Source organism: Neopsephotus bourkii, unplaced genomic scaffold, assembly GCF_033783945.1.
Source record: "Neopsephotus bourkii isolate Nb327-2 ecotype Australia unplaced genomic scaffold, CSIRO-AGI_Nbou_v1 NB_860, whole genome shotgun sequence".
NCBI classification, from domain to species: Eukaryota; Metazoa; Chordata; class Aves; order Psittaciformes; family Psittacidae; genus Neopsephotus; species Neopsephotus bourkii.
The window spans coordinates 2,490,986-2,504,878 of NW_026901356.1; the positions used below are offsets into that span (position 1 = coordinate 2,490,986).

Genomic DNA, 13,893 nt, shown 5'->3' on the forward strand with positions numbered 1-13,893 from the left:
TAAATCCACACTGTTCTTTTTCACTTACTGCGCAAAGTTATTAGAAGAAGGAAAGATTTAAGGTTTTTTAACCAAAGTATCTGTTTAAAGTTCCAAGTAAACCCTTGACAGGGCCCAGCTTGCCAAGAGCTGTGCTTTCTACCAGTAAGCAAGGAAATCTATCCATAATTCTTTTTTTTTCTTTTTTTTAAAGAAAATAAAATATTTCCTTTGGAATTTATTCTCTCTTTTAACCTTGTGCTCACTGCCCAACACAAACACATACCTTTCCCCAAGGAGGGGAAAAAGGTCCAAGCACCCCAGGGGACTCTGGTGGTGGGGAAGCCCCCAGGGCAGGGCAGCCATTTTGTGCCCCTTCAGGGAACAGCCCTAGGGAAGGGGGCACAGTCCCAGGCAAGGGGGCTCAGCCAGCCCAGTGCTCGGGGCTCTGGCTATGCCATCCACACATGACATTGCTTCCTGTGTCATCCACAGGTTGTTTCTCAGCATTTTTGTGCAGCAGACCCAGAGTTTTTCTTCAGAAATACCATCGCCTCCCGTGGGTATGGACATGGTGCCTGAGGCATAAGGGGGAGCACAGGGGAACCATTGCCAGAGAGGGCTGATAAATGGCTGGGGGTAGAGGAAAGGTCTTAACCTTGGAGTGTATGTTTTAAGGAAAGGGGCAGCCTTTTTAGGCTTTGCATTTGTCTTCCTTATATGAGGAAAATGCTATAATGTGAAGGACTGTGCTTTTGTTTTCAAGGATAATTTGCTCTAAATACATGCATCATCATCAGTATGATGGACTGATAGGTAAATCGAATAAGAGAGTTCCAAACTATTCATGGAATGCTTTTATTACACAGTAGCTTGTATGTTATACTGCAACACTTTCCACCTGATGAATCCAGTTCATACAATGGTGCTGAGATCCGTGATGTGCTTATGAAGAAAAAAGGACACTTATTTTACCGAGTCTAGATGGTAAGAAGATAGTCTCCTATCACCTGGTCCAAGGCTAGTTTCACTAACAGCAAGAAGGAGATCTGTAGTACATGGTAATCTGGGGTTTTCTTCTCTATAAACAATGTTGTATCACAGTGAAAGATTTGTGCAATCTAATGAGAAAGCAGTGAGTGTATGAGAGCAAGCCCGAAATTCAAGGAAGCATTAGCCCTGGGCAGGTTATTAACAGGGCCTCTGGAGTGCAGTCATAAAAAGAGGGATGAATTTCAAAGGTAACACAGCACAACAAATGGCTGAGCAGGAGCAACGTCATGTAACTGCCAAACAGAATATGGCTGACGCTCAACAATTCACAAAAAGCAGAAATTTGATAAGAATAGAAAGGATGTTCATTTTCAAGCAGAAGATAAGATATGGATTAAATTTCAGTCTCAGGGTAGTGCACAGAAAGATTTTACGGCTACACTAAACCCAAACCAGAAAATTTCTTACCAAGTTATTTATGTAATAGGGTAAACGGAACCACAGTATCTACTGTACACACTGTGTGCTGCTGTGGGATGTAAATCCTGGCACATTCACAGTGCTGGGATTCTGGCAGCCTTTATTCTGGAGTTGTGGTAGAATTCAATTTTTGTATTCTTTACATTTCCCTCTCTGATTTCATCTACATGGACATTAAATTTATTCATTACTGTACGTTTTTTACCTCAGTCACTCAGTTTTTAGCTCTCCCTCAAGAAAAGGAAATAACCACAAAGAGGGTGGTAACCATGTAACCTCTTACATACAAATAACGTTAACTTTCTTTCATTTTTTCATTGCATACATATAATTTCTACCCATGTATATCTTGGCCTAAAGATGGTAATTAGTTAATACATTGGAGAAGGAGATCTTGGGAAGGAAAATTGCTGGACAAAAGGAGCCAGCTCAAGGAAAGGATTCCTTGCTTTCTGATAAGCATTGCACACACTGCAAAATTAACTGGAGAAGCAGCAAACAGATGGGTTGACAAGGCTTGTATTACTGGCAAAAAAAGGCAGGGAAGAAGGACTGAGAACACGATTAGTTAGGAAAAAGACAAACAAAGCTATACATGGCTTTTAAGACAACTAAGAAAATTAAAGTAGAACAAAAATCTACCAGAGCAATTGAGAAACTATATTGTTTCTTACAGACCTGGCAATGTATCAGCCTTCAAAATTGTTCTAGGACACTCCTAAGGTGTATAGTGTGAGCAAATTGAGTCCATTATTCAAAACAGGAATGAATATGAATCTTTAGCTTCTAGGAAGCTGGTGCTGCCATTATATCCTGATGGAAGCATTGCGGGAACTGACTGACTCATTTTTGCCACCATTTTAGCTTCCTTTAGGAGCAAATCACTTGATCCTGGCAGGTCTCCTTCTGTAATACAAATCTGTTGAAAATATTTCCCTTTGCCCATTTTTTGTCTAAGCAGGCTATAAACTCTCTGAAGAAGCACAGCCTCTTGCACAAAAGTGCTGCAGTAATGAAAATAATAATTTCTGAGTTTTTTTCAGACTGTAAATTCTTGGTTTACTAAGACAAAATATCCAGATTTGAAAGACTTGATGACATTTTCTGAAATGTTATTAAGGATTATCCATAGGGATACACCAGAATTCACCAGAAGTTCATTAGTCACCTTTTTCAGGCTATGAAGATGTATTGGATTAGATTTATATGGAAAGGAACAGCAGACTTTTCCAGTGCCCCTCTTGTTTTATTCTTCCTTTCATGTCTTTCTCCCACTCTCAGCTTCACTTTTTTTTCCATGCTGCCTCTTATAGTTTGAATAACTTCCCATCTGCCACATGCCAAATCTCCTTTAGATCCTTCTTTAAAGCCTGCTTCCTTCACACAGCCTATTTATGCTGATATTTTCACCAAGACATCTCCATTCATTCCCCATCTGAACTATTGTCCCATAAATCATATTTGTCTTGCTTAGATTGTCAGTGCTAAACATAAAGCATGTCCCGGATGTTCTAGCAGTCATTCCTAGTCTGCTGCCATATGAATGATAGCAGGGTCTTGTATCAATTTCTGTACATTTCCCAGAAGGACAGAGGAGAAAAAATTATTCAAAGAACTTCACAACAGTCCTCAAGGCTTGTCTGTATTACACAGCTGGGAACAAACATCTTTCCCTCCTGTGAACTACAACTCACAACATTATTAGTTAACCAGAGGTTAAGGGTAAGAAACAAATGTTTGTTCTTATTACACCCGACAGATCCTTACACATATACAAACATCTCGGCAGATGTTTAAACGTGCCTTTCTTCTAGCTTCTGGAAGTGAATATTTCAAATGACACAGGAAAGGAACCTGAGTAGGAAGAATAGTTATTAGTCCTTAGCAGTCAATAACAGATATGAATTGCTTAAAATTTGATGAGAAAGATCTGTGAACAGTTTTGAATATGAATTTTGTCAGGACATGTTCAGTCAACAGCTCTCCATTTCAATTGTGAAGATTAATGTTTTTTTCCATGAAACTAATGCCAAAGCTTTGACTCACTGGAAATAAAACATTAGTTTAAAGAGCTACTCATTATCATTTGTTTTACAGTAAAAAATAAATTTCATGAATTAAGATATAAACCATTTTGTCACATAACAGCACTTTGGAGAAGACAGGGAAGGTGACCTATGTACAAATAGTTCATCCAGTTCCCAACTACTGTAACACTTGCACAGCTTACATAGAAAAAGGGAAGGAAGCTTTGCTTGCTCAGGCTGTTGACTTAGATTAGCTTTCCTCTGTAAACTGAAATTACTATTCTGTAAAGTAGAAATTATACTGCATACCTTACAGGAGTACGGTGGTGACTGACTGCCATTGTCGTTACCCATAGTGTGCAGAATCCTCCCCTGTATGTTAACACACATGGATCTAGTATCAGCTGTGGCATGGTTGCGCACTTAAAGATATCTTCTGGGACATGACAGCTTTACCCATGTGAGCAGAGGTTTCTCAGAAAAAAAAAATCCTGGCATCGTGCAAAGAGGTTGTATGGGTTGCAATAGCAAAGTAATGAGCGTTTCTTGGAAGTAGCTCTGCGTCTTCAGCACTTATTGCTGCTATGTGAAAAACAGTAACAATAGATCCGAAAGCCATCTTCTTGCCTGCAAAGATTTTATTCACACAAGAAAGCAAAACTTGGGAGATTCCAACTTCTCTGAAATATGAATGGAAATGGGTGGTGTACAGCATCTTGTAGAATAAATTTTGTTTGAAATCAAAATAAAAATCTTCCTTTAGCATTGAAAATATATGTTAAATATCTAAATGAAACAATAAAAATAGAGATAGGAATTTAAGTTTTCATTTTTTTATATATATAATAGTAATTGTCAATTATGGAGTATCAAAAGATCATATTGGGAAATCTTGCAAATTTTTTAAATCGTTAGCTTCAAATTCTCTTGTATTTCCTAGAAAGCTCTGTGGACAGCAGTTGTTGTTCTGTCATGCATTCAGTAGGATAGATCTCATTTTATACTGCATTTAATTTAAAGTTTTATTCTCATTTTTGCTTCGTGACACACTGTTTCTGTCAATTTTGCTCTTGGACCACATTATTTTTTTCAGCTTTTCTTCCTCTATGTAATATTTTAGACTCATTATCAATCTACTGAGATCTGGAACTGGTATTCTTGGCTTTAAGGATGCTCTAAAATGACAAAGCTGGGAAAGCACTGGCAAATCATGACTTTGCAACTGAGGACAGATATTTTGCAAAGCTTGAGAATCCTCGGAATCTGCAGAATTCCTAAACCTCAGTGGGTTTAATGCTCCTGCTGCCTTTAAAATACCAATGCTTTGATGTATGTCCCATTTCCTTGAGTCACTAGCACTGTGAATTTTAGGATATTTGCAGACCATTTAAGTTTTCATTTCTGAATATGCATCCTAAATATTCAGAAATACTTCATTTTATGAAGAAACTAGCAGTGAAAATGTGTTTACAGAGCACATGTAAATAACCTGAAATGTATTTCCTCTGTAAAAGCTGATTTCTCCAAAGTTCCTAATATTGGACATTATTTTGGTTCTACAATATGAAATACCTTGAAAAGGTTGTGATTTTTCAGAGGACAAGTGAGTAGTTTCAGAAAACAATACATTTTCCCATTAGAAAACAATAGAACTTCAGTGTGCCCCTACTTGATTACTTAAAAACTAAAGCAAAGTTTTTAGTTTCTATGGATAAGCTGGGCATGAATAAAATCACTCTGGATTCTTATGCTGCCTCTTGCTCTATGCCCAAAAGTGGTCCATTTGTAAATAGGGACTTCATCTTTCTTTACTGCCAGTTTTCTAAGCTCATTTGGATCTTAATATTTACAAGAGAGACTTTCCATGCTTTTCACATTATCACAGATGATAATTGCTCGGGTACATCTGTGAGAGCTCACTAACTTCATTTCAACCTCTCCAGTTCTAATTCAGGAATGCGCTTCAGCAAATCCATCATTTCTAAGCAGTGTGTAGACTACAGACATACTCACCATTTTTCTGAATGGGAATGTTTTCTTATAGATCATACATCTGGAACCTACCAAATACTTATCGTCATGCAACATGAGGAAGATTTATATCAAATCAAATGAGGAAGATTTATACCAAATCTTCCTGGGGTTAACTGTTCAAGAAATACAAAAAATCCAAAATAACAAAACCAAATGAAATACACTGTTTGGAAATGAAATTATTAGATACAACTGAAGGAACAGGTTCCTTGAACAAGCAATTTTACATTGCCATTCTTGAAAGACAGGCTGGACTTGAACAGTTGGGAAAAAAGCAGGAATTACTTGAATGCAGACATTACAAAACTAGGAGTTAAGAATTAATTTTAAAGAGATTGCCTGGTGGAGACAGTAAGATCTTGCTAACTTATGTCTGACATTCTCATAGCCTGAGTGGTAGTGAGTGACGCTGCTGTTAGGAAACCAGCACTGCTGACACAGTGCACAGTTAAATCCCATACGTGCTGTGTGTGAGGGAGTGGTCTAGTGCTTGGCCTATAGAAAGAACGGTTGCCATGAAGGAAGATAATGTTTACATTTCAGAAGCCTCTGTATTTCTTACAAAAATAACCACCATCAGCATTATCTGATGCCAAGTTCCATGGCATGCACAGTGATTCAGCCTCTGATTACAGCAAAGTTTTTTAGGATCCATACTTCCATCCACTGAAAAAGTGCAAATACTCAGACTTTAGGGAAGTCAAAGTACTGTGCTTCTAAAGGATATTGTGCTGAGCATATTGTTCATTTCTTGATTCTGTAAGATCTCCTTTGTTGAAGCCACTCAACGCTGCCCCAGGATTTCCAGTCTACCAGTAAAGTTCAGAGCTGTTATCCCAGCAGTCTGTTCTGGCTTGCTATGTGACATAGAAGACATTTCTAGTAACCGATTAGCAATAGATTGTTTTTATAACAGTGTGTTCCTGTACACATGCCCTCCTCCAATACCCTTTCCCTATTCCCAGGAGAGAGACACCAACTCAGTAGTCACAGACTACTATATTACATCAGAGAGCCTCATTAAATCACTTCAGACACAATTATCTTTTGTATCCATCAAACCATGAAAGGTTACCTGAGTTACTAAAAAATTCCAGGCTTGTCTTCCTAATAAACAACAGTATCGTGATTAATTGCTAAAAGAATCTGGTGCTTTAGGAATAGCTTTTATTTGGAAAGTTTAACATACTCATTCACCAGACAACTGAACTCTCCACTTCTCACTTTCTCAGGTCACCTGCAAGTACTAAAGATTTATGTGAGCAAGAAATATTGTTACTTCTTAACATGGCGGTGTTTTTTCAAGCAACATATTTCAGATAGAGATTTAGCCCCATGATGCATACAAAGAAAAAGACTTTGCCTTGAGAGGATTTGGTATGAACTGGGTCACAAAGGCAATTAAAAGTCGTAAACCAGATGTATTATGTCTGTTCTATCCTTTTCACTTGTGTCAACGGGTGAAATCATTGCATGGTACGCCCTGGTTCATTTTGTCATTCTAAAGCTGGAAATGATGTAAACAAAAAAGTGGATTCCTTTTTTTATATAGTATTGTGAAAGATACTAATTTTATTCCATGAATATCTATTATAAATTTGAAGCTGAAAATACATGTGTGTTTTTAAACATTTTGATTCTATAAAGTACATTCCATAGTCCGGATTCACTTTAATTGTGATTAATTTCCTTTCTTCTATATCCCATAGTATATATGCACAGGATAAAAACACACATAAATAAGTCACACCATTAACACAGTGTTTTCATTCACCTGTGGAATCCTGCATAAGAATTATTTTCTCATTTTAAGTGCATATTTTAACTTTCACACAACTGAGCTGGGCTTCCAATACACTTTCTGCTTCTAGGGAAGATCAGTTTAAACAGTGAAGTAAGTAAATCATGTGTGTTATTGCTCAGTACAGAGTTACTCAAGTTGATTATATTTCTGTTGGTCTTGGCTAACAACTAATGCTACAATATTTACTTTAATAAGCTGAAGTAAGCTCTGAGCCTCTTTAAAATTATACTCTGTAGAGTGCAAATCCTGTAAACACGCCAGAATGAGGGTTCCACTTGCAAATAGGTTCATTACTTATTTGCCAAACTTTCTGCAAAAGGGGGAAGACTTGCTACTCTCTGTAATGCATCTTTATAGGTAACTGCTGGGAAAACTGTTGAAAGAACTTAGTAGCACTGAGCAGCTGGTGCTGTGACATGGTTCCTAAACAAATGCCATCTTTGAGAGCCCACCCAGTGTGGTACAGTAAGTCTTTGTCCTCTTTGCTACCTAATAGAGTGAAGATCAGAACCTAGTAAGTTAATAAAGCTGACTAGCTTACATGTCCCCTTCTCTGCTCTGGTCCCAAAGAGCTATTATGCCTGGCTGCCTAGGAGATCTCCAGAAATATAGGGTGCTGTGGCACAGAGGCATTACCCTTACTTCTTCAGGTTTCCTATATTCCCTGTGATCCCAGTCTCTAAGGCAGAACTAATAAAAATGGGTAGAGATACACGACTGCACATAAAGAAGTTCATTTTCATTAACCGTCCGGTTCTTTTTTCAGCTTGCATTGTTTTGGTCGTATCTCTGCTCTCGTCTTCACCTATGGGGCTTTCAGACTCACGCCTGACACAGTTATTTGCACTTTGCAGGGAGCAAAATGCCATATGTCGTCTCTAAATAGCTTACTTTCCATAGCCAGGCAGAAATGTGCCTCTAATTTGTTTTATACTGCCAATACTTTTTGTGAGAGGAAATTGTTGGGGCACTGGAAGTTATCTATTTTCCACTAGATTTTATTAGGTTATTTCCTGTTTTTCTTCCTGTTCCTTTGCTCTGTCTAATTTGGCAGATTGATTTTATTCTTGCATTTTCCTTCCTTTTAGTTCTCCCAGTTCTACTCACCATCTCCTTGTCCAAACCTTCTGGACATCAGCTGAATGTTAGAAAGTAGAACTGGCCAAGGATTTCAACATTTAAAACGTGGATAAAGCTTTTCAGGTAATTCAAACTCTTGGGCTTGCCATTAGAGTTACATCCAAATCTAGAAAACTGTTGTTTCCTCTCTGCTTTTTTCTTTCTATCTATCTATCTATCTATCTATCTATCTATCTATCTATCTATCTATCTATTTTCACTTTCAATTTATTTGCCCTTTCAATTTATTTCCCCCAAACTTATTAAAGTTAGCCCCTGCTTTATCTTGTTCCCGTTCTCACTGAAGACAGCTACACTGTCCCAGTCCTTCTACTTTCTGTATTAGGTATGGGGGTTTTCCAAAGGCCCAGGTTCCTCAGTAGTTTTCCAGCAGTTATACCAAGACTGGTAGAATGTAAAAGATGTGGGAAATAATATTCCTGGTACCACCTGATGAGTGTTGGGCAAAACAGGACATTTGTTTGGGGTTACGTAACTTTACCTGGCCTAAAACCTTTACTGCTGAACACATTCACCTGCCTTCTCTGCTAATTTCAGTGAAGTATAATTATATTAAAAGCATTTACTTACAGGTGAGTACAATATTCAGCTTTGGCCTCCAGCTCCATCTCTGTTCTGTACTGCTGATTTTATTGTTGTTTTAGGAAGGTAACATTGGTCATTGCATGATCAAAATTAACCATGTTTCTCTGGAGCTGGTACCAGTTCAGACTCCTAGTGAAATACTCTATGCTTCAGAAAACTATTCCCTCTATGTGCTCTTCTAGATTCAGATAAATCAAACAATATTAGATGCATCTATAGCTTGGGAAAAGAGATCATTAAGTTCACCTCACAGAGAAATAGCTGCAAGAGATCTTGGGCTTATTCAGGCTAGCCAAAGGCCATAGCACAGCAGAAATTCTGAAATTTGACATATTTAACCTATTAATTTGAACTGCCAAATAGTCTTTAGACATATTGTTACAGAGCTCCGAAGTGGAATTGCTCAGTGGTTAATTTTACTCATCAGCTGCATCAACACATGTTCAAGGAAGACAGGAATGTTGGGTTATTCCTGCAGCATTTTATAATTTCTCTTTTCATAAAAAAATAAAAAAGGATTTGTATTTATTTTTAACAAAGACATTACTCACAGTTCTTCAAAATAAACAAGATTATTACAGAGCACTGCTGATTTACCTCAATAGCTCGTAAAACTATTGGAGAAAAGAGACTTAACAAAATATTGTCATTAAAAAGCCCAAATGAGAAAAACTCATTTGTTTTAATTACATATTTAGCAGTGACTATATGCAACACATCAAAACTGGAGAGGGAAACTCCTAACATTGCTTTCCTAATCAGTTTCTAAAATGTTATCTAGGTTTCAGCATTTGTTAACTAAGCACAAATTTGATAGCACTGAAGGGGAAGCAATACACTCAAAAGATATTACAGAGACAAGAATATGCTGATACTAAAGGCAGTGAAAAAATATTTTTTATGCCAAGAAAGAAAAAAAGCTTGGGGTATGACCTGGAAACTTGAACAGTTGAAGAACAAGGGTTCAGCATTTTTTATTTTTCTATTTTGGCACACTCCGTTTGCTCCAATTTACAGCTCACGCATTTGGACACAGATTCAACTGTCTCCTGTATCCAAGGATAATGACCTACCGCTCCAGTGATTTAGCAAACCTCAACTCTGTGCAGCCACTCAATCAACGATGGGCTAATCCCTTAATGGCCATTTGTGTCTTTCCAATGCATCCTAAGGAGTTCTGCAACACTCCAATTCTGCTGCACAGAATTATGTGCACTTCTTCCACCCTCGTTATCTTATCAGGTAGCTAATTCCCACAAATGATCATGCAGTCTCAAGTTTAAGATGAAATTGCAATTGAATCATAAATTTGTCACTCTCCAGACAGCTGCTAAGTCAGTAAAAACTTGATCAAGTGGGGATTAGACACTGGATTGAACAATTAAGACCTGTGAGTGCATCTGGCCCTCTGACAGAGACATGTTTATTGATAAAAAATAGTTTATGTAGAGGTTTAAAATGTTATTAATTCTTAAGTGGGGCATAATCCTTTATCTAGTATATTGTGACACAGAGCTAACTATCCCACTAATGTCTTGCTCTGCTCAATCGGCTAGTTAAACAAAATTAATCTTTTGAAATAATGATGACTGTGAGCCTTTATAAATTACCAGAGCAGAGTGCAGTGAGAGATGTAATTTACAAAAATTGTTTGCTTCAGAGGGAGGTTTTTTTCATGTAAAGGGAAACAGCCTTTCAGTCCATCAGTTATGTTTTTATTAAAATGTTCATATACATTAAGAAATGTATTTCCTACACAAGAAAAATATGTTCCCTGCAGAGAACTGGCATATAAAAACATCTCTGAGCCCTATTCTGAAAAAAATTAAGGCACAATGGGATAATGGGATGCTATCTTGTGGTGCTCATTACATAATGGAAACAAATAAAGGAGGTGAGCGCTTCCCTCAAGTTAGTGACCCATATCCAAAGTTTTCTGTAGTAGAGATTTCTCCCATTATATCACACACCTATGTTTTACCATGATCTATTTTTGCTAGTTTATTGCAGGAAACAGTTGATCTCTGACAAGTGAAACACTACTGTTCCATGGCTGTTAATATTGCATCTTTCATATTTTGAACTTTGAGATAGTTTCTTAGCTACAGGTGTAGATGGACCGAGATCCTGGCTACTTCTGTAATTCTTCAGGTGTGGAGTTTTCATTGTATTAACAACCAGGTGTGAAGAATTCAGCATAGACTATAAGCCTCATTTCAGGCACACTACTAACAGCAGCAATTTCTGTTCGTCTTTGTTCTGACTGAGGCTTCAACTAGTAAACTCAAACTACGTGATTTAAGGTATAATTCACTAACGATACCATGAGTGAGTACAGTCTTATTACCTGACAGATTCAGTGCCCACCAGGTCTGTAGTAGGTGATCACTGGCCAACTTCATCCAGTGCCACCAGTATCAGTGTTTTTGATTTATCTGGTGTAATGATAAAAAAAAAAAAAAAAAAAACCAAACCCAAAAGCAGCATTCCTGGATCTGCAGATAAAAATGTGATTTGCTTGCCTGATGAAAATCTCCATGTTGTACTTGCTTGTTATGAAAAACATTCACTGGGATTACATCAGTCAAAGGAGAAAATTGAACTTGTGTTTCCTGCAGCCCAAATGATCTTATTCCACAGTGCTGAGTACAAGAGTTCTCTTTTAGGCAGATCTGTACTCTTCAACCCCTTTGGTTTTGTCACAAGATACTGAAATGAAACAGTCCAGTTGGGGTTTGAGAGAAATACATTCAAGTTGCCTTCACAGTTTTCAGCATTTTATTTCCACAAAAAAGACCCAAAAGTTTAAATGTAAACACGGCCCAATGACATTGAAATCTGGGACAGATACTTAAGTTTAGCTGCTCATATGAAAAATAAATTCATATTTTTAATTAACTTAGCAGTATGCCTTATACTGCAATATTTCAGAGTTCAAAGCCACATCAACATAATCAGAATGCATTAACTCCACACAAAAGACCAAGATGAACTAACATTATGGAGAAAATTAATATGTCCCGATAGTGACATAGCAGTGATATTTTTTCCTTGCATAGCTATGCTGAGCAGCACCAAATGCAATATCACATGCAATTTACAATCATCATAACATTTATCTATGTTAAGTGTTCACAAAGCTCAGCTGGAAAGAAAGGTATATATAACTTTGACAGTGCATAATTACCTTCTGTGTCTTAAAAACACTCTTTATCAACCACTTGTTACCAACTCTGTGACTAGTGCAGACTTAAGTAGAGCATAAAAACAAAACCAAGTATGGTTGAAAAAGTTCTCATGGAACAGTTTAGTCAGGCAAGTACTTTTACCTGTAGTATAATTATTGGCTGGATTTAGCACTGGGATATGGTGGAAAACTTCAAGTCTAAATTAATCACCTTTTGGGTTTTGAGCAGAAAAGCCCAAGAGAGACCCTGCCATTCCACTGACACATTTCTGCAACCCATCTGGCACAAGGAAGCCTCAAACTCTGATTTCAGTGGCTCACCTATGTAAGCCAAAATTACACCCTCGAAGATACCTTTTACAGAATTCCTGAAGTTCTTCATTCACACCCAGCTACAGGCTACAGCACACAGAAGGGGAAGGTTTAGTCGCTGTTTAGTCAAAGGTAACCACTGCCATAGGCAATGGTGTGGAGAGGTGGCCGAGTCCCTCGGGACTGCTCCTTGTCTGGGCAATGCTCAGTACAGCATTAGCACTGGTTGGTTGGCTAGGTGGGTGTTTGGGGCTGGGACACACACACCTGCTGAAGCTGGAATGTTTAAATTCCTATTCACTATGGCATATTCTTTCTCAGTATCACACCCTATGTTCTTTGTCAAATCACAGCTGAAGGGCCTCTTACTCAAGGAACACAGCCCAAATTCTTCTGACAACCAGGTTGGATTAGGGTGATTCACTTCATGAATCAGACAGAACATGCCCTACATTAGCCGTTGCTTTCCATGCTGCTCAGAAGCATAATTTTGTAAATATTCTAAATTCTCATGGGTCACAGTCATTTCATTTTGCCCTTGCCTGTGGCTGATTAATGCAAATCAAATTTCATACCAGTCAGCTCAAGCAATCTGCACAGTGTACAGAAATCAGCATTTCAACTAGAAGGCACAATAGTTTTCACCAGTTACTAATGTTTTCAGAAAAGGTCAGAATTCTAAATGCACTGATATAAAAAAGAAGAATTAAATCATTCAATCCCAATAATCTGTGATTTAAAAATGCAGTTGAAAAATTCAGGAGGGTTACTTGAGATTTTTTTCTGAGTTTACTATATTTTTAGAGTATTTTTTACATTTAAAATGTAAAACAACAACCCTGCTTTTAAAGATGGATCTCTGCAAAAAGAGCCAGGAATGTACTAAATATTTCCAGAAAATGGCCAAGTTAAATAATGCACAATGACAAAATTTCCCCTGACTACAGTGTTACACAATTCATGATTATTCTCTATATTCCTCCTGAAGTGAGTTCATGTTTGGGGCCAGTATTTCAACTGAGTCTCAAGATTAGCTCACCCCTATCTTCTATTAAAGTAATTAAATCTCTGAAACTAAATGCTCATTCTACGCAAAGAGGGGAAGTTAAATAAAATAAAAGCTAAAACCCAGCAAAGCAACTGCCTTAGGTCTCCCTGTCACCTGCACTTTCATTCTACTTAAACAGAAGTGCTGGAATCCACCTGAACTACATGATACACAGAATATAATCCCAATACATAGACCTTCCTGTACTCTTGCTATCAGTGTGACAGAACACCCTCTAACTGTATAACTAGGATAGTAAATTTGGAATAAACAGTGGGGTTTGAACCTAACCCAGCAGTTTTTG

At 37.6% G+C, this 13,893-nt stretch overlaps 1 long non-coding RNA gene across 1 annotated transcript in view; it reads left to right on the forward strand.

The window, feature by feature from the left end:
- Window positions 1-387: 387 nt before the first annotated feature.
- LOC133213976 (uncharacterized) overlaps window positions 388-13,893 on the forward strand; it is a 31,442-nt gene continuing 17,936 nt past the window's right edge. Inside the window, exons 1-2 of the long non-coding RNA XR_009725945.1 lie at window positions 388-542; window positions 3,836-3,939. This is a non-coding gene — a long non-coding RNA (uncharacterized LOC133213976). The remainder of the gene's footprint in view (window positions 543-3,835; window positions 3,940-13,893) is intronic.